Source organism: Poecile atricapillus, chromosome Z (genome assembly GCF_030490865.1).
Source record: "Poecile atricapillus isolate bPoeAtr1 chromosome Z, bPoeAtr1.hap1, whole genome shotgun sequence".
Lineage (NCBI taxonomy): Eukaryota > Metazoa > Chordata > Aves > Passeriformes > Paridae > Poecile > Poecile atricapillus.
The window spans coordinates 127,098,867-127,126,777 of NC_081289.1; the positions used below are offsets into that span (position 1 = coordinate 127,098,867).

The 27,911-nt window shown below is 35.1% G+C and overlaps 1 protein-coding gene across 2 annotated transcripts in view; it reads left to right on the plus strand.

Moving 5' to 3' along the window:
• The window catches only part of PDE4D (phosphodiesterase 4D), a 313,752-nt gene that overhangs the window by 109,269 nt on the left and 176,572 nt on the right, over positions 1-27,911 (plus strand). The gene's annotated exons all lie outside the window — the stretch shown is intronic.

Consider the following 27,911-nt stretch of genomic DNA (forward strand, 5'->3'; position numbering starts at 1 on the left):
ACAACCAGGGAAGGTGTGTTATTATATTCAGTAACTGCATTAGAAGATTTCTGCATGACATAAGAACTATCTAAATACACCTGAAAAGGGGCATCTGTAAATGATAGCTATTGAAAACTTTACTCTAACAGATTTTTTTTTGTCTAAGGATATTTTTTTACTTTTATCCCATTTTAAGAAAATTACTTAGTATTTCATATTAGTTTAAAGTGTTTGCATATTGCAACTAAGAACTAAGAAGAAAGTATAGTGAAAATTAGTTTAGTGTAGACCAGATAATCTCTAGGAGTGTCATTTTGATGTGTTTTCCTACCCAGAAGCCAGTTTACAAATTAATTTACAGCACTAACTGATCAGCTTGTGGATGCCAAGCAATGCATGTTGAATTCAGTATTTCTAGCTATACATTTGCATCTCTTTATATTTGATGTGGGTTGTATGCAGTTGTAACATTCACTAATTATTATATCAATCAACAGAAAAAAAACCTATTATATATCTATGACTATTATCTTATACATTTAAGCAATGTGTTTACAAGAATTTATTATGGGAAAAATAATATTCTTAGTAAATAAGTTAAATTACATTATTCTTTGTTATTTCATTCTTTAATTTAAGAAGTTAAATTAACTGTATTTTGCGAGAAAATAACACTATTCTGAGATATGCCAAAGGGCAGGAATGAAAGTCACTTTAAATTGATTAGACACAAGTATAAGAGTGAATGTATTTTTTTTGCCAGTCAGTACTGCTACATTACTGACTTCTGCTCTGAGTAACTTAAAAACTTGTAAGGCTATATGAATTTTGTATTATCTGTATCTTTAATTAAGATGTTAAATAATTCAAAGCAAATGAAATCAAAATCTGGTATTACCAAAACAATTTGGTAAGCCCTGGAATTAAGGAACTTTTTTCCTTATGTTTCTTTAAAGTTGCGCAGAAAAAGTGATGCTATAAAGCTTATAAGAAGAATTTATTATACTTCATTTATATTCACAATTATCCTAAAGAATACTCATTAGTTTTAATATTAATGACTCTTCATAAGATAGTATCCTACAACGTGCAAGGGTTTCTGGAGTCTCTAAGAGTTTGAAATCAGGGTGCATATAAATGAGAATTAAAATCATAGAATCACAGAATGGTTTGGGTTGGAAGGAACCTTAAAGGTCATCCAGTTCCAAACTCTGTGCCATGGTTAGGGATGTCACCTGCTAGATCCAGTTGTTCAGGGCCCCATCTAAACTGGCCTTGAACACTTCCAGGGATAGGGCATCCATAGCATCTCTTGGCAACATGCTCCAGTACTTTAGCATTCTCTGAGAATTTCTTGCTAACATATGATCTAAACCTGCCTTCTTTCAATTTAAAACCATTACCCTTTGTCCTGTCACTTTCTGACTGTAGACTATCCCTGCTTTTTGTAAGACTCCTCCAAGTAGTAGAGGATTGACTGGCCACAGATAGGAATATTTTCTGCAGAACTAGTGGTTTTGCCATGTGTTATGGCCTAAAATTTTTAAGTATTTGTCTGGGTAACTTTTGCTAAACAGAGAGCTGGTTTCCCCTGTATTGTAAGGCAACTTTGTATTACTGGTTCTTAGATTTGATCTGGTGCTAGATAGCAGGATCATGGACTTCTTGGTTCAGCCAGGACTTGTGGGAAGCAGTTGTTCTGCAAGTGTCTTTTATTTCTTAAATGCTTCCAGCATTGCGTTCACCTGCTTTTCCCTTCTTAACGTATTTCTGGGAAGTGCTGTCTCACTGTTTATGGGCAATACAACAGCAGTTTCCCATGTAAAACGTCCTTATCTTGTGTCTGTAAATATTATGGAGAAAAGGATACAGGCATTATCAAAATAACTACTAATTGGAATATATGGTGTCTGTGAACAAGGATGTGCTAGCATAATCTTATCATCCATACCTTCTGACATATAGAACCTTTTTTGTGTTCTTTCCCTTTAACAAATATAATGCTGCTTCTGTTATCTTGATTGTATGTCGATGATATCACTGACCATTTTCCCCAACTTCTCAGAATAACACAGGATTTTCATTGCCATAGCAACTTTTGAAACCCTTAAAATATAGTGTATCACATGTTCTTTTCTTTGGAATGAAGTCCTGAAAAATATCAGAAATTTCATATTGGTTACATCTTATTGCTAGAATAGCCACATAGTTATGCGCAAAGTAATACAAAATTAAAAAAAAAAAAAGAGCTATGAGATTAGTCTATCAGATACATGTGTTTATTTTCCAGAGGTATGTTTTTCCTTGAAATGTTGTAACTATTGGAATTACAACTACCACAAGATATACAGAAGATATACAGAAAATTGTGAAGAGGCGAATTAGTGTCATGAAGAAGACAGGGCAGCAGTAGATAGAAGGCAATTCAGTACTACAAATTCTCTGAGATCCTTTAATTAATTTCTTTGAAACATATTTTCTTCTCTAGCCATCATGATTTTCAATTATTTGGTTTAGAAGACTACATAATGCTCAAGTGGGAGCACATTAAAGTATGCCCATAATTAAGGCTCAAATAAATAGGTGTATAAATTATGTATTCATGGGTGAAACCTCATCACTGCTTTATCTTACCTGGTAGGCATGGGAAACAGGCTTTCTTAAAAGACCTAGTGTCCCTTGCATCAGAGCCGGTGCAGCAAGTTGCATTATCAGATGCAGCCAGAGCTGCACCTCTCAGTCGCTCCACACAGTCACACAGGACTCCTGTGGGACCTGAAGGGACCTGAAAGATTTTACACAAGTAAAGAGTGGTATAGAACTATAGAGAAGTATACAAAAGACAGAAAGCATTTGGGAAGAGAAAAGAAAACAGTATTGGGTGGTAGAAATACTGCTGTAGACAGTAAATAACATTTTCTTTTCATAATGAATACTCGTACAACATTATCTCATACATGCCTCTTCTGTCGTCAGTTTCTCTATCTGTCAGTGTTGCACTGTCTTAAACTAAAAGCAGAAGCATGCAAAGATGACTTTCTCTGCCTAATGTCTGCCATCAGCATTTGAGAACCATTATTTTCAGAGTGGACATCTTTGATCTCCTTCACCAAGAAGAACCAATGAAAGAGTAGAAGGAGAGCTAATGCTCTGTGTGTTTTAGCAGTGCCATATCACAGTCAGTTTTCAAATATTCATTATCCAAGCATTTTTATTCTGCAGTCTAGTGAGAAGCAAATTATACTTCTTCATCTGGTTTCTACAAAAAAAGGCTGAGAGGATTTGAATGTATTTGGGGGGAGGAACTAAAATTGCTCCAGATTCCTTCTTGTCTTTGTAATTCTTCCTCCAGCTGTGGCTTTAATTAGTTCTGCAACAGCACTAGTGAGAATCTATCCTTCAATGCCAACATTTGAACATTATAAATGTACATGCTCTTGCATGCAAATAAAATAGGTTTACAAAGATGGAACTTCTTTCTAAAGTTGTATGTAATTTTCGGCTTTATGATGATTTGGGCTGCAATATTTAAACTGTCAGAGAATTTAATCTAAATGATAACAGAAGGTCATCCTTTCCATCCTCCATCTGCAGATATATACAAATATCAACATAGAATACTGAATGCCAAGTGCTTCCTGGATGTGTCCTTCTCATATTGCATAGGGGGCATGTCTGACTGGCAAAATAAATAATGGTAGACAAATATTATGAAATAACTTTTAATATTTTTGAATACTTATTCAATGTAGCAATGTTTCATTGTTAATAATATTATACCCTGGTTTTGTTCCTATGTGTCATTTCCATGCCATTCTTTCAATGAGACCCTATTATAAAGAATCTAGCCCAGAATCCACAAGTACAAGCTACAATAAGAAAAGTTTATATACATTTCAAAATTGTCCTAGTATTTAAAAAACAAATCTCATATGGATTAGATAAATAAAGTTCAAAAAGTAAGTTTCAATTTACATATCTAAGAGACACCACTAGGACACTGATAATACTGTCTGCTTCTTAGGAAGTCTCTAAGACCCTTTCCTGAGTTTCAAAACTGTTTTATAACATGTTACTTAATGAAACAGGAAATATTTAAAAATGTATTATGTGTTCTGAGAAAACATTTGTAACCTAACTGTAGAGAATTGTTTGCAGAGCATATAGATACACAAAAAATGATGGCAATAAGGAAACTCTTAGTTTTAAATACAGAAAATAAAATTCTGTCCTGCTCTGTGGAGGGCATGGAGTGATGCCTACAGATGATGTATGCATACGATCACATCAAGGAAAGGGAAAGGTATAAAGAATGTCTTAGCCTTTTCATTTCTATTATATTATAAAACTATGTTAGTTGTAATTACAGATTTAGAATCACTGGATCATAAAATCAGTTAACTTGGCAAGCTTCTCTCTAAGCTATTGATATTCTCTAAGCTACCAATTTTCTACTGACCACAGGCTAACACTGAAGTTTGATCAGATTTCCCAGGGGCTTCATCACTGAAGCTTTGAGCATCTAAGAGAGTGGAGATTCCACAAAAGTTTAGGGCAGCTGTTTTCTGTTCTTAATCATCATAATTGTGAAGGTAATTCTTTCACTCTGTTCCCTTGTAGTACACAAAATACCACTGTGCAAGCAGCGACTGTTTTTCCTTTAATCTCCATGAGTGGCTGGGAAGAGTTCAGCTTTACCTCTCTATATCCTTCCCATAGGTAGTTGAATACAGTAACTATACCTCTCTCCCCTTAGCCCTGCTATCCAGACCCTGTTCACTAACCACTCCTCACTATGTGTCTCAGCAAGACATTCCTCCTTTCAGCTCTCACCAGCTTCCTTCTGTCAATGGAAAAGTTCTGTGATGGCTCCATTGATAGTTTGAAGTGCCTGAGATAAAAGCCAGCCTAGCAGACAATCTAATAAGCCCCACCAAGAAAGGGAACACATTAACTTGGGCTTGACTCTTGTCAAGTATTGTCCAGTACAATTACATGGCACACAGTTTTGCCTGCACCTAGGTCTGCTAGCAGAAGCTTTGACACTGCTCAGCAGCCAGCAGGGTATGAACTGCTGCTGCCGTAGTTCAACAGGCAAACCTACAACTCATTCTCAGAAGCTGGTATACTTTGAAGGTCTGGCTACTTGAAAATCATGAATGTTGTAACTTTAAACATAACAGTTATAGCCTCCTTAGCTAAATTAAAACTAAACCTGTTACCCTAACCCCTTTGCTGGTTGTCTGACATAAAATTTTCTTCCCCTTTAAAGAACTGCTTTGCAACTCTTTTATCACTGAAGCAAGCATGAGGAAAGAGGGAGATAAATAGTGCTATTTTAGGATAGCATACAGGGATGTGCATCATATTTTGATCCTCTGGGTTTGAAGAAGTATCTAAATCTATTTGCACTGCTTGCCAAAGTTAGCTGTACTCTACACCAGTACAACATACTGCCTTAATGCGTTAAAACAGAAAAAAATCCCATTTAAAATTGAAGATTTTTTGCTGCTGCTGATCTTTCTTTTGGCCTTAATATGTAAATACTCCTTGTCACAGGTATTTTCTTATAATCTTATTTCTGCTATCCCATAAGGGCAAAGGAAGAGATGTAATGAGAGAAAAAGAGATGTCTTAAAAACCTGTTTTGACAAACAGTGAAAATGTAAGTCAACCTAGAGATGTAAAATATGGAAGTGTCAGTTGTCAGGTTCTCCTGACTATAAATATTTTTAGCTTTCATGTACTGAGAAATTTAACTCATTCCTTCAGCCACTTAAGGTCTTTTTCAGCCTGTTTCTGCTTAATGCAGTACCTATTCCAGAAAATATTTCGACTTCTGCTTTTTTTCCCTAAGAGTTATGTCCAATATAAACTTCAGTTTTCTAAGAGCTCTTTTTAATTTAATTTAATTTAATTTAATTTAATTTAATTTAAGTCTAATAAAAGGCTTTTTGTCACACTTTTCTTCTAGGATTTTGTTACTAATTTCCATTTTCTAAATCATTAAGCAAAACTATTAAATATAGAAAAAAACCAGTGTTTTTAAAGAAGTATAATGTCAGAATTTGTAGGAATGCATCATACTCACACAATTGCTATCATGACAATTTATAGGACCTCTAACAAATAACTTTTCCCCTCTGCTATTCTCCCCATTTTGCCCCAGTCATTGATTAACATCTGGATTGCACTGTGCTTGGAGTCTCATTAATTGTGTCTAGTTGGCAACACCAAGAGGAGGTAGATCATGAAGGCTGGAAAGTCCACGTGTTAGGCTTGTAAACAACACCAGGGGGTGAGTGTGGTGTTTGCTGAGGGAAAGAGAATCAAAAACGGGGCAGGAAAATGATGAGTAGGAAAGCATAGAGAAAAGTGTTTTACATTAACAGTGGCTTCTAAGTGTGTCAAACTCACTTTTATAACCTTGTATTCCTCATGAGACTCTTCAGTGTCACTTCTGAAGTGAGGTTTCAGACATCTGTTAGTCATCCTTTCACAGTACTTCTGCTGAAAATGATAGGTTGTAAATTTGGTAGTACTGAATAATAGGGACTTTTTTATTTTGGTTTTAAGTTTTTTACTTGTGGTGAGCTTTATTTGGTCAGGAATTTCTGTGCATATTTAGCTGAGATGATGGCATGCGTGTTTTTAGACTATTGAAGACTTCTTTTTTAAAAACTTTAATTCTTTACTGTTTATTAGCACAATTTGGATTGGTTGCTAGAGAGAAACTGTACTGCCCACTGGTAAAAATCCCGGTGTTCTAGTCCTATTTGAAAAGCAGAGAATTTTTCTATTGTTTTACATAATTCTTCCTACAACTCAAGTAATTGTTATAATCTTTTTCTTTTTCTTAATCTTTTTATTTTTCCAATTTGCATTAATATTTTGATGGAATTAAATAGCAAAGAAACTTTAGTGATCTTAAAATACCTTTAATATTTCACTTTCAGTCTATTTAATATTTGATCTGTCTGTATGTACAATGACTGAAAAACTACTTTTTTAATGAAAATATGAGAACTCAAAGTTTACTTGCATGTTTTGATATTAGTAAATACTGTTATATTCAAGAATACTGAAGTAAAACTAATTTTAAATTCAACTGCACAAAAATATATACTAGAAACTGATAATATATACTGGAAACAACTGATTGTAGCTGATAATTGAAATAAAAAAAATTATTATATTGTCCCCAGAAAGATATAAATGTTTTGTACAGAAACTGTCAATAATAAGTGCTGTATTAAATTTTAAGTATTATAAGGAAGAAAATTATTAATAAAATTCAAAAAGATTTTTGAATATACAAAGAAAGACAGTGTTCTATATGTATATTTATGTTCTAACTTCATACTAATTGTGCAATAACATAAAAAAAATATCATTAATACCTAATGAGAAATAATACTTTTTTCTGGGGCTTCTGTAAGTATTTTTACATGCTACTGATATAACTAAAAATTGTAAGCTTCCCTGTTCTAATGATTTCTTTCTTAATGTTCTCTTTTCTAGGTAAGTACTTTCTGTCTTTTTCTTCCTAAAATTCCTCTCTGCCTTCTCGAAGTTCAGTGAAAGATGTAGAAATCAAGACAACAAAAATGAAGGTCTATTTGGTAAGAATTTACTTTGGTTTACATGCTCATGTACTTTTTTTCTTTCTTTTTTTTTTTTAACTGGAGCAATGCACCCCTTACAGAGGATTAGTTTGTGTGGAATTGGTGAGTGAACCCATTTAGAGGAATGTTCATGAAATGCTGGCACTGCCAGGCTGCCCAGGCGAACTGCAAGTGGTGCTGCCTCCTCTCCAGGGTCTGGGGTCACACTGTTAGTGTAAAGGCTTTTCTATTTCCTGTAAGGCTGAAATACATATCTGGAGAATTTTCATGGCAGAAATCTCTGTGTTTGAAAGTTATTTGGCTCACATCAAAGATGGAAGAAACTGCCCTCTTGGAAAAGGTGTTACACATGGTATCTGAAGCAGTAGTGAGGCTCTTACTAAAGTACAATTTGATCTTGCTTCCTTGAAGGGAAACAAGGCAATTACAAGGCAATAGTGAAAAGTGAAAAATAGGGAAAAATGCCTTTAACTGTGGTTCTCTTTAGTTTGTCTCACAACCATTTGATGAAGCAGTAGAACAGGTGGCCTTCTGAACTTCTCCAAAATATAGTTGTTTGTGCTGAATTGAAGCTATTTATGACATGACTGATAGCTTCCATTGTAGCTACAGTTACAGGAATGCAGGATGCACCCTTAGCCAGGCTAGGACTGATAACTTTTAGTTAGAAGGCCGAGGAGAGGGAAAAGAGAGATGGCAAAGGAGGAGACCGAGGGTAATTGCAAGGAAAATGACACAAGTGAACATTTTTAGAGCAGAAACATGAATCTCACATGCTAATGCTTTTCAGGGCCTAACCAAAGCTATTTCAAATGGTGATGTCCTGTGGACTCACTCTCCAAATCAGAGCTTTGAAAGCTTGGTGGTACTATGGGGATTCCAGGTGTTCTGGACATGACCATGGAATGCTGACATGCAATGAGAGATGAATCTCATCTATTTATCTGACCCCTGTATTACCCGTGTCAAACTGGTAAGTGCTCCAGGACTCATACTGGCTTAGGAATCTATACATCTTCCACTGCAAAACTCAAGATCTTTCACACTAAAAGTGCTAAAGCACTAAAGCTTTTCTGACACATCTGAAAAATACTTATTAATTTTAATCTTGTATTAATTTAGTTTGCCTAATATACACTGCCTACATTAAATTTCATTACATTTGTGCTCACACACATATTTATATGGCACACATATACAAGCACACATGTATATATCTGAAACCATGGTAAAAAGTTAAATAAATTATTTTTGAGCTAGGTTGTTCAGAAAATAAAAACTAAAACAGCTCAAAAAATTTACTTGAAGAAAGATCCAAAGGCTAAAAAGGACAAGACTAAACAGCACTTACTGCAATTTTTGGAATAATGGGTAAAGACCTCCATCTTGGTTAAAAGTAAAAAGAATAGAAGCAATATTTTAGTATTCAACTCATTTTAAAGAATGTCTAATTCAGCTTTTTAACACCTAAATAATTTCAGACATAGAGAAATATTGCCGTATAAAGTTACATGTTACTGAAAATAGGAGATTGTAATGTCTATTTTAAATGCAAACTTCTGTCTATTTTACATAAATAAATTATTTAATCCAGCTGTAAAAATCAGATATTCCTCTAATTAAAAAAAATGAAATCAGTTCAGAGGAGCAACAAGAAAAACAAATCAAAATCCACACATGCTGGGTTTTTTCATGTTTCACATGTGTCATTTCATTTAGTGACTTCTTGGTGAATGTACATAGTCACTATGTACTGAGATCTTTAAAACTTCGGTATTTGTTTCAAGAATATCAGTAAGAAAAATAAGGGCTAATATTATGATAAAGACATATTTTTAAAGCTTTTCATAATAGATGTTATTGTTCAGATGTATAGGAGATAACATACTTCAGGCAAAAAATGGTTTAATAAGAACTATATTACCAAATCAACCTGTAGAGTGCAATATGAGGGTTTTAGCATAGCAAGTGATTAGCTGAATAGGGGAATTAGAAAACTACTAAGGCTCCATTACAAGGAGTTTAAAAATTCATGCAACTTGTTTCTGCTCAAGATACTAAAATAGTATATCTTTTTCTGAGTTGTCACGGAATAGAAACTATCTTTCAAAGTGACTTTTTTTTTTTTTGTAAAAAAATCTTTTACTCTGCAGTTCTGCAAAGGAAAAAAAGCAAAAACCATTTAAATAACCAAATTCTGTAAAGCTTTCAACACCATATTCCACAGTATTTTCCTTCAGACCCATGCATGCTATATAAAGGGAGAGGTTAAATATGTATTTTTGTATATAGATAAATATGTATAAAACACCCCTGTGATTATGTGTCCATTCCAGACAACTTTAAAATTCCTGTAATTTAAAACACCCTTTGAGGGAGAGGAGCAAGTTCTGTGGTACGGTAAAAATGAGCCATGACATATGGGCCTAGCAACCTCTTATTTTCTTATGCTAGCAGATTGCATAGTGCTGTATGCTTTCTAACAGAAAATTGACAGCAATCTGACTTTTGTGAGTTCTTTGACAAGGAACCTGTTGAGAACTGCCTACTGTGATCTCTGTATTGCTGTCCTCAAGGCATAAGTAATAGAACCATTAAGAAAGGGCGCCCTAAGAGAAAAAGAATTGGGGTTTGGAAGGTAGAACGAGTTTCTCTTGTACCATGTGAAATAAAGAAACAGACATATTTCAAGCAAGATCTTTTATTTATTTCTGCAGGGACCATTCAACTGTGCAAATTGTACTATTTAGGTAATATCTTGTGTATCCACATAATGTCTTACAGTACCTCATGCATACACAAGTGACATTGTTGACGAATGGTGCAACATAATTGCATTCTCATTAACACAGAACAAGCTGAAATAGAATGCAGCCTTGCTTTGGAGCTGTTTCTAATTTTAAATTTTTTAATCCAATGTTTTTGGGTTTAAATATTGGCATTTTACATTCCACCCACTTCTGCTGATGTTTTCCTGACATGTTTTGTCAAACCAATTTAATATGCAGCTGTTCTTTCTGCTCGAGGAAAACTGTATGCAAATCATGTATTTAGTAGCAGAATCTTATTGATTTAAAAGCTTGAGGGTGCTTTTTTTTTTTTATGAAACCTTTGTTGTCTAGCATACAGTGGGCTTTTTTTGTGTTTTGGATGCATTTTCTTTGTCATCCCCATACGTGTTGCATTATAGTACAGACACAGAATTAAGCACTGAGAATGTGTACTTCAAATGGCCAAATAATGTGTCTTCTAATAGCCTGTTATAGGAATTAAAGCTGTGAAGTCATAAGGCTAGGAGTAGTAAATTCTCATCTTGGAAAAAATGGGCTAATAAAAGAGGAGCAATCATGGGTAGTGTGTGCTACAGATGATGACAGCAGAAATGGAAATGTACTCAGTTTGTGTTCTTGCAGCTAAGATAAGCTTAAAATCTTTGTTGTTATCTCAGAGACAAGTGGTCTAATGTGTTTAAGATAACATCAGATAACTATAAGGTTTTGCATACTTTCCATATTTGGAATGCATGTAAAATTACTAACATAATATAGTTTGCTCAGACTCCTGTATAATCGTAGTACAAATATAGAGCACTATAGAGCTAGATGACTTTAGTACAGTGACCCTCTTGGATATGGAAAATGCAAGGTATCTCGAGGGAAATTAGAAGACCTATGTTTTTCCATTTAGTTTTGGGTTTGTGACTGATCTGAATCCTCTGGAAAAGTTTTCTAAATCTCTCACCTTTTTGGCTCCAGAAGAGTAGCCTGCTTCCTAACTCTTCTACAAGTTGTGAGCTTTTACTTTCTTTTATTTTGGACTTTGAAAAAACAAACACAGTCCAGCATGACAGTCTGCACCCTGTCATCAGAGATGAACAGGACACTTTCAGCATTCTTGGGTGGAGATGGGCTTTATTGTCTTTTTCTCTGCCCTTTCACTCATCATAACTTGCCTTGTTTTATCAGCAGGACCCTATTCCCCATCTTCTCCCTTATTCCATTTATCCTTTGGGCATATTCTGTGTTTGTAGTCCCCAACCTTGTAGTTCACTGATGGGTTCCAGAAAACAAACCAAAAGATTGTCCTGTGCTTACAAATCTTTTACTCTTCTAAAAATCAAAAATACATGTTTTGAGATCTTATGTGTTGTACACATAAATTGTACACCACTATACTGTATCATAATGCTATCCTGAAAAAATTTATTCCTTCTTCTTCTATATCTTAGCCTTTTTTGCTTCAAGAGTTTGGCATGGAAATTACTTGTGAGACAAAAAACATTGTGACTCTGCTGGTTTTTAGTTGCTGGGGTTCTCAACAGAAAATCCCTTCATATTCTGAAACTGTATTTGGATGAGACCATGTCTTGTTCTGAAATTAACGAGGAACTGTTATGTACAGTCACTACATCCAGAGTACAAATTCACTCTGTGCTTCTGCATTTCTGAGGTCTGACTTCACATTATGACATCCAAGAGCCTCCACTACAACTGACTGTTACATGCTTTGTCCCAAAGAAGGTTTCTCTTTCTCCTGTGTTCCTTCCTCAGACTTAAAATCAGTTCCCTGTGATTCATGAGCAGTCTCATTTTGGCCTTTTTCAAACTGCTCTGCTTACACCACTTCTTTCTGCAATATTCTTTTCCAAATGACTACTTCCTTAACTGGAAGTGCACAAAGGCTTTGAGCACAATAATGGCTAAACCTCCCTAGAGGATTCTTCCCAGCAACATCAACTGAAATCAGTTACTAAAGTACCTTTAAAACTCCACTGAAATCAAAGTATTAATTAATTGATAACGTCTACAAAATTTTAATTTCATCCATGCTTTATTGTATTAAAAAGATATATTAAAACACTATAGTCTATAGAAGTCTCTATACCAGAGTCTTCTCTGTGATTTCTGGGGGAAAAAAAAAAAAGGTGACCAAGTTTGTCTGAATAGATAAAAAGACTAAGTTCACACAGAGAGTTCTGTCTTGCTGCGATCAGAGTGTATCTTTGAGAATCTCTTCCATCAAAATGAAGGCTTTCTCTATCCACATACCCACATTCAAGTAAGACTCTCAGAGTCTATCTTGGAGACAGAGCAGTTCTCAATGTGTTCTAACAAGCAACATGATGTTCAGCTGTGTCAAAGATATAAAGTTAATGGGATTATATGACAAATTTAAGAGTGGCATTACAGTCTGACTGATTTTGCTGACACTCCTCATTTCCACCATCCTGAGGGGGTAAAATCTGTCAGTTGTCCACAAGTGTATCTACACTGACACATAAAATGAAAGGGATTGTGATCTTTATAGCTTGCTCACTCCAGCTCTGTAAATAACTTGCCTACTTTACTCTCAGGGCTTGCTAGGCAATGTTCCTGAATTTTTTCCTTGGCATTTTACCTGCTACAGTTATACCTAAGATGGCATCATGTGTCATCTGGTGCTGTTCTCAGGTTTAACCTCAAGCTGTAGTAAGTATTAAAGTGTTGACAAGGGTCACCTTAGCATTTGTATTTATAACGTACTAATTAACATCAACACTACAGAGCAGATTTATTTCATTTTCTCCACTAGTTTAAGTCTCTGATAATACAGGAGTAGGCAGTCTCTAATTGGTAATCTTTAGCAGTTCAAATGAAAAGTTTAAATGGACTTTAACCAGCTTTTGGTACAAAGTTTCAGGAGCTTTGTAATGACAGTTATTTGCTTTAGTATAAATTATTATGCATGAACGATTATTTAATACAAAATTGAGAACATGGCTTGATTTTAATTTTTTTCTCATTTTTATATTGATCTTTAATACATGCTCATCAATTTTGGAAGGAGCATGAAGTAGTATTTGCAAGTACTTAGTGACTGTATTGTTCTCCTTAACTCTTGCTCTGCATCTCACCCCAGGAAGCAGTATGACTCATTTCATACAATGAAGCTATTTTGTAAAGAAATATTTTCTATGAGGTGGTGGTGGCTTCCGTTTTATCATGATAGAAATCAGAGCTTATTCATAATGGACATAGAATACAAACAGGTACATCTATTATATTGGAAGAGAGGATGACTAAATACTAGTCATTTTAAACGCTTTGGAAAGGAGAAAGGAAACCTTACCCAGGACTTCCTGCAAGAGAAAGAAAAGTGTTCTTTTATTATAAAAAGCATTTTAAAGTATTTATTTATATAATTAAGTATTTTATTATAAAAAGCAAATCATAATAGCATACCCCATATGCAGCAACACAGGGGCTGCGTCCCTGTGTGTGAAAGCAGATTCTATGTTCATTTCAGTTGCAAATCAGCATGTAATTTTCTCTGCAGTTCCTGAAGTTTATTTGTAGCAGAGATCAGGAATTAGGATGATGTTATCAAGGAGAAGAGTCCAATACTCAATGTGGTGGGTGCAGCACAAAGAAGTGTTATAGCTATCATAGTGAATAAGCAAAAGTGCAGTACCTTATAAGATCTCTGTGGAAAAAAGGGGATTTATTTTTTGTATACAGACTTTGGTTTATGCAGTATTTTCATAACTGTGAATATTCTTACCTTTTCCATTTTCTTCATCTACTAAAACATCCTTAAAATTCCACACCAAAAGAAAAGCATTAAAAAACGTGTGTTGCAAACTTTCACATTCTAGTTTTATAGAGAATTAAATTATCCTTATTTAATAAAATTAATTTTGACTGTGCATACATGGGCTGATAGTCTTCAGATGTTTAATAGTGAGCTTTTATAAAGGATCCTAGCCTTATGTATTCCATGAGACTGACAGGGCAGTTTCTTATTTTATCTTCACAGTTTGTTGTGGAGAATCCCGCTACCTTTTTTTTCCCTTTTAAAAAGCAACTCTGTTCCACAGTCTATAGCCTATGTTCCACAGGCTATAGAACATTGTGAGTCTTGACTGGTAAAAAAAATTATTCCCTTGTTAATTTTTCTGATGTGTTCAACAGTATAATATCTGGGTATGTTACATTTATCTTTACAATAACCTGAACATCTAAAATGGTAGCAGCTCTTCTATTGACAGACACAGGAAGATCAGTGGTAAAAATATATTCTATCTATTTTGGATATTTAATTTGAAAACTAAAAAGCTGATTGTTTTGTTTTGTGGGGTTTTTTTATGACATATTTTTTGTCACATCGCTCACCAAAAATGCTTACAAATTCATGTTCAGCATTTCTACAATAGGGGCAAAAACGATCCCATGATACAACTGGTTAAAGGCAGACATCAGTACTGTAGACATTTCGTTTGGGGATGTTGCACTAGGCACTTTTAATGGAAAGTTATCAGTATTCTTAGGGAATAACTTCTTTAAGTTCTAGATGTTTGAATACTCAGCTTAGCAAAATGTTACTTCTTTCTTTGCTCTTTCAGTTAATAACTGGAATCAATTTGCCAGGGGCTCAAATGAGTGCCTTAATCCACACAACAAGAGCAGGAGGGAAGCTGGAGGGAGCTCAGCTATGTGTATGTACACACGTACCTTTATCCAAGCTCAGCTCTGACAGGTTGTGACGCAGTCAAAACTGTTTTGAGATACTCAGGATCTTAAGAGTTACTCTGTTTTCAAACATAAGGAAAAGTTATTGAAGTCTTGATTCATAAACAAACCTTTAACTCTTTAGAGTGGTAGATCAGTGCTGTAAACAAGGTACTGTGAAAATTTCTCAGAGCGAGAAGAACTCAGCTTGTTAGAACGTATATCAAGCTATGTCCCATAATTATGTTCGATCACCCTGTTCTTAGGGCAAAAGTTCTTCTTTTTTCCTAGACAATGTAGAATTAAGACTCCTTGGCCTTCAAGGAAGGATTTTTTCCAGTAGTTACATTAAGTTGAAGGCACATCCCTCTGCTCTTTCTCTCATGTGCGATGTGCGTGGGGTGTGACAGCCTTATGGACAATATCACGGTGAGTTTTTTTTCACTTTGTTTTGTTCTATAGGAAGGTTTTATTAACAGCGTGGTTATATCATTCTGGGAAGATATAAAGAATACTATTAAATCTATACTATAAATTTTAAAATTTCATGGAATGTGGAGGTGAATTTATACCAAGTAGAGATATGTATTCCTTGCAGTTTTTTATGGGACTCAGAAAGCCTTCATAATGTCAGTGTTAAAGAGTACAGCACAGTTCTTCACTTTATTCATGGAGTTGTTAATTAAAATAAAAGAAACCTAAAAACTAACCAGAAGTCATGACCTTTATAAACTGACAGTTTCTGATGGAAAATGTATTTCTTGAAAATTAATTATCTGTGGAAACCTGTAGTGGAATACACAGCCTGATGTACAACTTGTACATTTGTATGGTTTTAAGCCCAGCTGGAGATGAAACATCATGCAGCCACTTGCTCAACCACTTTTCTCTTTCCCCTGCCGTCCCCCACAATGGAATGGGGAGGACAATGAAAGTAAAATTTGTATATTGAGATAAGGACAGTTTAATAATTGAAAATAAAATAAAAAAATTAAATAATAGCAATGATAATAAAAAGGAAAGAAAAACACCCAAATGATGCCCAATGCAATTTTTCACCACCTGCTGACTGAAGCCAGGCCCCAGTTCCTGAACACAGATCAGCCGCACCTCCTGGTAACTCCCTCCAGTTTATATTTATATGCTAGGCATGACTTCTGTGGTGTGGAATATCCCTTTGGTCTGTTTGGGTCACCTGTCCTGGCTGTGCTCCATCTCATTTTTTTGGTTTTTTTTGGGTTATCTTTTTACATATCTCCCCACTGGCAGAGCATGAGACAAGGAGTAGGCATGACTTCGTAGAAATCAGAACATCAATGTGTTAGTGATGCCTAGTGAGGCTGACCCAGAACAAAGACTACACAGAGTTAAAGAATAAAGTAGTTATTTATTAAAAGGCCTTAAAGGATACACCTTGGGCAGTACAAGAGCCTGACACCAAAGATGGGCCCAAGATAGACATAAGGTCACAAGACAGACAACCAGTCATGAGTTTTCATGCTTTTATGTTTTGGTTCATTTACATATTTGGATTAATTGACCAATTACACCTTCAGGTTATGAAGTCCCATCCTACTTGTTTGCTCTTTTCAATTTGCTGTTTATGCTTTTGGGCTCCAGGCTGCTGCAGTGTTCTTGGTTCTCAGGCTGGAAAAGTACTGTTTTGTCTAACTAAACTGTGAAGAGAACTTGCTAGCACTTTATATGAAGTTCATTTACACACTAAGGCAGCACAGAATTCTGAAAATATGGAAGCTAAAACTTAAGGCATCATTAGCAGCACTATTTTCACCTGAATCCAAAACTGAGAAGAAAGTAAGTCTACTCCAGCTGAAACCAGGACAACATTGTAAATAAAATAGAATAAATAAATAGGAGAAAAAGAACAGAGGTATATACCTAAAAAATAGACTCAGATATTACTTGGTTATTAATCTATAGAAAATATACAAAATATAAAATTTAATCCTAAATAGAAAAATTTGTAGCTAGTATGCCATAGTAGCAATGCATATTACTAGCACCTAATATTTTTAAAATGTCTTTATTTTGCCTACTCAGTAAACAACATTTCCAATACTAACTTTATATTCTAAATATAGCAGTAGCAGCCAATGTTCAAGGAAGATGTTCATTTGGTGAGATGAATTTACAAAATTGTTCTGCTGTGTAACTACTGCAGTATGTCATTAATGTCTTTTAATGAGTAACATTATATACAGTGACACTATCTATGCTTGCAGACTGAATTTAATAAGAACTTCTGATTTTTTAATTGCTTCTATTCATCAGCTATTTTATGCCATTAAATAATTTTTCTGTCAAAAGAATATTATTTCCTTGCAATGAGATAGCTGAAATTCAATTTTTCAAACCTTTTTGGTTTCATTGTTACGATGCATGCCAAGTAAAGAGCAGACTTCTGGGCCAGTGTTGCATGGGGTGCTGAGCTGAATGGACTCACTGCAGCTATTCTAATGGCTTAATGATATGTGAGATAGAGAATAGAAGGTCTTCATTAAAGATTCCCTGCATTATTTAATGAGATAAAGGGAAGCAAAAGTGTGTAGGAGGCAGTTGAAAAAAAAGGGTCTTCAAGGGCAGCAGCATGTAGCCCTCCATTTAAATAGCAAAAGTATTGGCAGAATTAAAAGAACATATGTTAAAACCAGATCCATCTTTGTAAGACAAATTTAAACATTAAAAATTAAAGCCAAGTATATGCCATTATTGAATATTTGTCTCAGTCTTTTGAACTGGGGTCTTTTCCAGTATGTATTTGATAATAGACTATATAAAACCATTTTCATTATCCCCATATGTAACAGACTCACAATATGTCAATTCAATCTGTACAGTGGTGTAAGCAAGAGCTGATTATTTTTCACAACTTTATTGTATGACCCATATGTTATGTATTTTTGTTTGTGTGTTTGTTTTGGCTGGCACTATGTAGGACTCATTCTCAGATTAGTACCAATTAGCATTAATAAAAAGCCCATGCAAATAGTTTTGAACAATTCAAGCAATGGTCTTTTTAAGTAAATTAGCAGTACATTTTTTAGGAAGTTCATTCTCTAAAAAGTCAGAGACAAATATTCATCAGTCAAGAAGATATGTGTTGAAGTAACACTTGTATTCCCATATTTCTTTTGCCTTTCCATTTAGAGTTAAAATAATTGAATATATTCATCAGTCAGGGAATGGTAAGCAACAATACTTTAAATAGTTATTTAGAGAAATAAATAAATAAATAAATAAATAAATAATCTTTAAAAAAAAAATATGGGAAGAGGAGCTTTTTCCAGTCTATTAATCTATAAATGAAGGTTCTTAATTATAATTATATTTAGGACAGACCATATCGTAAGAAAAATTTGTCATATGTTGCCAAACCATTTTCATGTCATCTGTCAATTCTGTCAGTCATATTTCTGGGAAAGGATTCTTATCACAAGGAAAAAGCTCTATTCAGAAGATACCTCTATTTAGAAGACACTATATAGATGAAGAAAAATATTTTCTTATATTTGGGCTGTGAATGTGAGGAAAACCTGACTTTTCCTTAGAATGTTCTCTGGTCTAGTGAAGCCAATGACATTGGCTGAGGCCTTCTAGTCAGAACTCTGTAATCTAACAGTAGTAATGGGAATAATAGGAGTCAAAATCTTATGTGATTTTTCTCATACAGCAAGAGAAGTTATTTCTAATTATTTTTTAATATCAAATTATTTCCCGGTGTCAAACACAGATCAAAAAATATGATACATAAAATAATAATACAAATATACTATATACCAAGATGAATGTAATTCCTCAAAAGACAGAAGGTTAGTATTCGACATTTCACTGAGACTTGGGCATATAAATAAAGGATAATAAAATGCAACTCTTGTTAAGTTAAAATTCAAAAATAAGTGTTAAAAAGCTTTTCATAAAGCAAGGTAGAAGTTTGAGTAATACTTGCATCTTCAATTATATTTTGGGCGCAAACTAAGATTAAATTTAATTTCATTTTTGTCAAGTGTTTTGAGACATTTAAATTAAACTCCGTGGCAATCTAAAATATCAATATCCATCCACACAGTAAAATCTCAGATGGATTAGTTTTATGTCAACTTAAATATATCAGATTGAAAAACTGAAGACATTTATTTCACATAAATGTTGATTTTAGAGAATTTTTGACTGTTGTAAGATACTGTAGACCACATCTTCACGGAAAAATTTAGATTGTTCTTAAGACAGCAAGTTTAAGTGGTTTTAATTTTTCTGCCGAAATTCCATAAAAGTCAATGCAATCTCAAAAAGCCTTGACATATCCCAATGCTAAACCATTCCACTGAAATTTCCCTTGAGACTAATTTGAATATGGTCTAAATACCTGCACACACATTATTTTGGATGCATTATGTTAAAGTAAGCTCACTTTTTCTGGCTGCATAGTTTACAAAGGTTCAAGCTGAAGACGTGTTTAATGCATTGTTTTCAAAGATTCATCCTTCACTGAGGAAAAAAAGGGCTCTCAGGTAAAAGACAAGTTCCATGGAGCATATCTGGTATCAGTGAAACTTCAAAATTATAATAGTTTCATATTTGAATCTACCCAAATAAGGTAAAAATTGTCATGTCCAATCGGCTGTTCAGACTTTTAAAAAGTGCTTTGCAATTGATGTGATATTCCATCCCGTATGTGTCCACAGACCATGAGATGTAAGATATTATCTGCTGTAAATTTCCCAGTAAATTTTCATGGCCTCCAAAGACAGATGACTGGGAGGAAGATTGGAGTTTCCCTCTTCCTCCAGTCCTGTGCTGCTGAGGGAAACCTGGTTGCTGGGCTGCAGGCATCAGCATTGCGATGGAGAATTTACTGACACAGCATGGCTCCTGAAGTGCTGTTGTGCCCACTTTAATTCCTTCTTCGGTGAAGAATCTTCAATGCATAAATTAAATCAATTTTGTATCTGGAACAAATATTTCCAGTTGCGCATATGTACCCATTATGAAATGAGAAGACAAGGAAGAAGCTGTTCCATATAAAAAAGTACTGGTTTGCACCAACTTTAGTTGCACTTAAATAAACCCCAAATATAAGCAAACAAACAAAGAAATCCAACCAAACAAGAATCCAATAAACAAGCCACAACTGAAGAAAAACCCTCTGATTTTTCTTTGATCTGATTTTTTTCAAGTGATTTTTAGATTTGCCTGCTTTCCTTACCTTTTTCTACTTTTTCTTTCTTAACTAAAGAGCTAATAGGCAGGATATTCAAGTTGGTTGCTTTTTAGCTTTGTTATTTTCTTTCTTCGTAACAACTGTATTTGTGTTGAAAAACGTCTACTTGAGGTTTATGTTAGATATGTTTATTTTAGCTTTCTTTTGTACAAAGCTTAAGTAGTTTCTGAAGGATTTTTTAACTGCTGGTATTTTATATCCTAAGTAGAATAGATGCAGCCTTATACTAATGTCACATTTAAAAGACTAGTGCAGATTTTCAGCTCGTATCAGTCATATTTTCATCTTTCCAAGAGAATGGATTCCTCTTTCCTAAGACTGGGTGTTAATGGAATAGAAAGTTTACCTGGATTGAATTCAATCTTGTAATCTGTGAATGCAAAATTGTACTGCAGTTATACAGACAAAACAGTTTCAGGACACGAATTAAGAGCAACCTATAAAAAGTCTTATGTGTTACATTTATCTGTTCATATTAGATGAAAGGAAAGCACACAGTAGAGATGACTGTCCACCTTTTGCCTGTTTTTTTCATCATCTAACGAAATTCTGTGAGGACTTTGACACCTGCCAAGGGTCCATGACAAATTGCTTCTGTTTCCAGCAAGGCACTGAGGGTGGCAGCATATGGAGCAGCTGCATTGTGACTGCAGGCCAGAGCATCCCTCTGATGCATCTGAGCTTTTGAACTCCTGATTCCACTTCATTTTAGCAGTTCCAAGGCAGCCCATCCTCCTTGTCATTCTTTTGGACACCTCTGCTACCTGTCTGCTTTCACTGAAGTATATTGGGCACATTCTTGACATTCGCTCCTTTTTCCTTTTCCAGTGAACAGCAGCCTGGGAAAGGTAAATGTTGTCACCCCCTCTGAAGCCAGGCACAGGGTATTCCCCTTTTGGGAACAGTCCACGTCCATTGATTTAATGCTGGGAATTCAAGAGGGTTAGTAACAGCCAGGTAGATTAAGGTGCTTATGACACTTATATATGATACACACAAAATACCCCCAGTTTTCCATTTCTTCATGATAGTTTTTTTCTCAGCTGACCGTACATATCTTTCAGATTCTCATGCTATAGGATAAAATGCACTTGGCAATTTCACTGTGTGTGAAAGTAGCACTGTAGTACTACTTTTCTGGATTTTTTTTGTCGTTGAGACCTCTAAGATCATTGCACAGAGACTGAGATAGTGGAGACCAAGTAGATACAATTTAATAAATAAAGGCAACTCTACATATAATTTTGATTTATTGAATTGTATAAAATGTCTTATAGATATGAGAAAACAACTTTATATATTGCTGTTTATCAGAGACAGAGTAAGTTCTCAGACAGGGTTATTCACGTTTTGTTGCTTTGTATTAATGTATTAATTCTTTGCTGTGCAATAAGAAACATACCTCAGAATGTAAAACTTCATAAAATATATAATAAATTATATGATTTTGTCTTCACAGAGATGAAATTCTGAAGTAATTTGTAGAGCAAATCTAATTAGTCTGGGTTCACATTGTGAATCTTAAAAGTTATTTGACCTTTTCAAGTAGGGTAGATCCTCCTTCTCCCTCTGTGATCTTTTGGTATATGCAAGAACATCTCTTCTGGCCCACCTGCTGCTTCAAAGTGAATTCAGTCTGTGGCTTTTTCAGAGGTTAGTCTTAACTGATTAAACTATGCTCATGGTCTGTCTCCCCCACCCCAAAAAAAAACTTAGGGTTAGTTTACGCAGGTGAGGGAATCTGTTCCTGAGTGACATTCTGCTTTATCTGCTTAATCAGTAATTGGTTGGAGTATGACTGGGTGGAAATAGACTCTCAAATTCCTGCATCCATGAGAATGACAGATGCAGCTGAGATGAGGACCATTTGCTTTCCAGGCACAGGGCTGCTTGGCTTCCTTGGAACAGATACTGCAATGACGTTGGTTACGTAGCATTTTGTTTCCAGTTTTCCTAGGAATGTGTTAGTCTTGTGCTGCTTCTGTTGGGATAAAATGAGCTTACCACCTAACTGTGATCACCTGGCTGGGGAAAATGGCTGGATTCCATAATGCTTGCACTGACAGATCACCTTATGCTATTGTCGTGGTTTTGAACCATTAATTAACAAAAAGGGGGAAAAATAATTACTTATTTCTTGCTGTGAGATATGGATTAAAACAAGAGCAAACCAGGCATAAAATTTTAAAAGGAATAAAGAAAGTTTATTGACAAACTACAATAATAAGAACGCCAGAATAAACTTCCAGAAAAACCTTTTCATTTCTTACTGCCCACTATTCTTTTGTTCACATGACAACAGAGACAGAAACTTTAGAACTTTGATGGTTTAAACAGTCCCAATTCCTTCTACAGTTTTTTTCATCAGTCTCTGTAGAGAAACAGAAGTTCCTTTCTGTTAATTTATGGAGTTTCTCACAAGAAAACTATTTTTGTTATAGTTTCTCGTTTCTCTGATAACAGCTGCCCAGAGCTGCTGTTATCAGAGCCCACCCCTCCCATTTCACATCACTCTGAAATGTGTTATGGGTCATTAGTTTGGGGATAGCATTTTTAAGGATAAGTTATTCAAAGGCAAAAAGTATTCTTCATCTGTTTCTGCGAGCTTCACTAGAAAGCAGTTTTCTTATTGCCTCTCAAGGCTTCAAATCTCCCATCACTTCACTATACCACAATTACTCTACTTTTTACTCAAATTTACACTTTGAACAGTCTATTCCTCCCCATACTCCGTCATGAATTAAAGGAGTTCTTTTCAGGACTTTATTGTCTATCTCCATAGTTTTAACAGAAAGATATTTCAGTTTAATTAAAGCATCTTCTTAATTCTTTACCTTTCTTGAAGCTTTTTTTCTTTCTTGCCACCAGTAGTTTATAAAGTCTCTTTTCATGTTGATCACTCTCCTTTTCTCTCTCTGGATAAAAAGATTAATCCGCAAGTCTCATCTGGATAAGAAAGAGTTAAAATCCTGCCCAAGCTTTTGTAGATGGTTCTGTGATCTCTGCTGAACAGGAGCTGGAGCCGTCTGCGATGGAAAGTTCCTCATAGCTGTTCTGAAGAGCATAGTCACCGTCTCTGCTTGCAGCAGGCTTAGAGCTCTTCTCTTTCTTTACTCGGCAGTTTCTGGTAAATTCCATCACGGCAAAACCTGCAGCCAAGCCAGGAACCGGCCCGGCCCAGCTTGGCTCGGAGCAAGCTCCCGCAGGCCCCATCTCCCGGCCGGGAGACACGGCAGGGCCAGCCCGGCCCCCGCCCGGCCGCATGGCCTGGGCAGGGAACGGGAGGCCAGCCGGAGGTCTGCTACCTTTCACAGCCAAGAAACAAAGAGAACCACAGAGTTCGGTTTTTTTCTTTAAGGTGGGGTTCACAAGTTGATCTCACTTTTCAATGGCTAAAACTGCTGTCAATTCTCAGCAATGACCGATAATTGGTCATGAGAAAGACTCCAGGTAGTCCCCAGCAACTCCAACTTTCCTTAAAGGTAAAGTAACTCCATGACAGCTATTAACAACCCAATTGATATTAAACAGCAAAGGAGATGATATGAGACTTGATTATTCTTCAGCAAAGTGTTTGCTTTGTCTACAGCTTGCTGCCTTTAAAACTTCTGTGCTTGTGTGTAGAGAGAGGGGGAGAAGGGATGTGCTATAAAAACCATTTCGCCACTTGTGTGTTCAGTATTGAATCATGGAAAAGAAGTGTAATGAAAAAGGAAAAAGGTACAATACCAAGTAATACAAAAAAATATAGCAGCAGAAAGTTATATATGTGCTGTATGTGCAGTTACTAATAATTAGAAAACTTTTCAGGGATGAAAGGCAACTTAATTTTAAAATGTGGGTTACTAAATTGTAATTAGACAATTACTAATTGTCTTTAAATTTCAAGCAAAAATATGCTAGGAATTTGACTAGTGGGAAAATATTTCTTAATCCAGCTTGTCAGATATTATGTGCATTATGTATGACATTAGGTATTTTCTATCTTTTTCTCTGGAATATATTTGTTACATATTTTAGCAAAATACCTGAAACAGCCTTTTGCTTATTCATTGTGGCAGAATTTCCATCCAATTTTATCAAACTGTGACATGAAGAGAAGCTCTCTTTGTTAATGGAATTGAAAGTTGCTGAAACTTCTTGTGTGAAAAAATCTCTCTCTTGATTTTGTCCCACTGGAAAAAAAAAAAAAAAAGAGAGAATTTAAAGTTACTTTTTGGATCAGAGAAATGGTGATATCTGATTAGTGTTTTAGCAGAGGTTTTTTTAAGTAGAAGAAAAGTGAGATTCTAATGAAAAAAGTTGCCTTAAGAAAAAAACCAATTTCTGGTGAAGTCAGTATTTATTGTCCAAAATCCTTCATGTGTTTATATATTTCATAGTACTTTTATTGAAATTACCAGGTTATATGTAAATTTTACCTAGAAAATACAAATTTTGACTAGGAGAATGAAAAATCTACTGGAAAACTTCAATGAAAACCTTTCTACAGCTGAAAAAAAAAAAAAAGTGGCTTTCCACAATATTTCTGATCTTAATTTAAAATAAAATACTGTTAAAAAGATAACCAAAGTAATAAGAAAATTTTGAGTACTTTTTAAATGTAATGCTTACGGAGCATGATGATTTTGCTACAAAATCTAATTTCCTCTTAATTGTTTACAGTTTTAAAAATCAGTGAATACATAATTTTTCCCAAGATTCCATTTCCTTGTCCTAGGATAATATTAGGCTATGTTAAAGCTTGAGTTTTGATTATGGTATTAGAAGGATATAGTTCTCTGGTCGGTAGATTTTTCTTCACCATGTAGGCAGTTTTTTCTACTGAAAATAAAAAACAAACCCTTGAGGGAAATTATATCCAAGATGTAGGGGGAAAATATTTTTCTTTGAAATACAACATACCATACATACCATTAATGCAGTGCTTTGGTGGCCTGGTAGAGCTGGAAGTAACAACTTAATGAGCACTTGGCCAGTCAGATATTGATATAAAACTTGAGAATTAAACCCTATCATTAGTGCTTCTTAATCTGTGGCACAAGAAGACACAAACCAGGGAGCTAGATTGCTGTTCAATTTATTTCTGGTCTGTTCTGATATGGTGTGAGAAACTTAATTTCACAAGCAGGTCTTGTGTCTCAACATTTTAGTACTCTGTTTTGTCTGAAATGTTCTCTAAAATCTGCTTTTTATTATGGTGCTGTTCTAAAGTGTGTTGCTTCATCATACAAAAACTATGTCATTTTCTTTCAGTTTTCCTGTTGTAACTCTCCATTGAGTAGATTACTTTTGAAATTAAACTTTTGGAGCATTTGAAAGAGATGCTGCATTAGTAGGTTATCATATGATCAAAAAAGTGCAGTGGCAAACTGAGAAAGACCCTCAATTGTCTTACAGTGAGGTTCCTTATGGAAAAATTCCCATTCCTTTTTCTACCTCGTCTTCTATTTCCCTGGGTGGTGTTTACCTGGTTTGGGAGCAATCTGAACAAAGGTAGAATTGGTCCAGCAAAGAAATGATGGCAGTGTTTGTTTTCAGGAATTACAATGACTCACAGAGTAAAGTAGTTTAAAAATAAATAGTTGGGATTTCTGGTTGTAGCAATAAGTAATGGAGAGATATTAATAAAGTATTCATGGCCCTTTGCATTTAGAATGTAGTTTGCTAATCAGTAATTAGATATTACATAGTCCATAGCAGTTTTAAGGATGAGGTGAAAAGAGTAAGACCAACTGAGAAATTTTTCTTTACATTAATTTAACTTGAAAGTAGGGTCTGATTTCAAACTTTCTCTTCGCTTTCCGAAAGCAATATTCAGAAACCAAGTAATGATGTTTCCTAAATCACCTGCCTTAAGCAACACTGTATTGCAGGCAAACTCACCAATGGTTGATGGTGGATTTAGGCACATGAAGATGTAACAGAAAAAGTTCTGAAATTTGAACACTGTGGCTTTACCAGTGAGACTGTAAAATGTTGTTTCAGTCCTAAGAGAAAAGCAGCTCTGTCACTAACAACCAATTTTAAGCTATTAAAAAGCGCACTTCCCATCAGCTTTAATTGAAAATGTTTAAGAAACTGGCTGAATAACTGGGAAATTCTTTATTTTCATACAGTGAGATAGATCAAGAGAAATAATGGGGACAAACAGAGGTCCATCCCTAAAGGTTGAGGGAAGAGCTTCCTGAAGTACAGCAGTCATCCTGATGGCTGAGGCATGGCTACCTCATTTCATTGATCTTTGGTAACAACTCTTGCCTTTTCCAGTCTGGAGAAAGAAGTTCCTCACCTACAGTCTCAACTAGTGTGATTTGAGAGCTTGGACAGACATACAGAAAATAAAATCAGATAACTCAAATCTCAGTCAGTGCTCTCAGCCAGATGTTCTGCTCATAACAGTTAAATAGATGTTTGATCTATTTGTGGATCAGTTTCTGAACCCCAGCCATTTTTGGATTTGGCCCTGGATATTAATTTACTGTCCAGATTAGTGAGGCAGTAGTACCTTCTACTGTTTCTGTCTTTTAGATTATATAATACCAGGGAACCAAGGAAAATTCTGACCAGCCAATGTAATGCTCTTTAGCAGGATAACTGGACTAGTATTCAGGAAAACTATAGGAAACTTTATGCTATTATTCCCTGAGAGATCTGCAAGCAAAGCAGTTACAGTGGTTTGGATTAAATTAGTATAAACTGAGTATCCATCTTTAAATTAAAATGTATTTTCATAAAATAGCAAACATTTAATGTCAAGTAGGGTGAATTAAATGAACTTTTGTAGAGATCTTGATTCAAGTGGTGAAACAGGAAGAAATTCAATGATAATATGAGGAGGGGTGAAAAGACCAAGTGTCATAGCTGAGATCAAATCCAGAAGAAATTCAGTGTGGAAAAGAATGAAGTGTTCAGGTAGAAGAAACAGACCGTGTAAATAGATGGGAAGCTCTGCAGACAGCTATTAGGAGAGGACTTGTAGATTGTGGTGAAAAACATGGTGGTGATACTCCATCTCAAATATACCAACAGAAACAAGCTGGGAAAGGACCTCAGTGTGCTGAATATTTAACAGAACAACAGGTTTAAATAAAAAGTAATACATATGAGGCTAAGACGTGGGAAAAAAAAAAAGGGCTCTGAACTACTAAGTTCCACTCAGAAAGAAAATCTTGATGTTTTAATAGCTCCCTGAAGACATTATGTCAGCATTGTTCAGCAGCCAAAAAAGTAAATTTTATCCTTAGTTGTGATGAAAAATGTAAGGAAAAGGAAGAGAAACTTTATGCCCTTATTTATACCTATGTTATGGCGGTGTCTTGGATGTTAGCTGCTCTGACATCTCTTGGTTTAAAAAACAAAGAGAAGTTGAAAAAGTTACAGAAACAGATAGAAAATATGATGAATAGCAGGAACATCTAAGAAACTGAACAAAGACTAGGGATTTTCAGCTTAGAAAAGAGGGACAACTGGAATGTTTGAGAAAGATTATGAAGAATATGGCTGGATAACAGCTGCTCAGTATCTTCTTTAGAGCAATGACAAAACACTGGTCAGGAGCAGGGGGCAGTCCTGTAA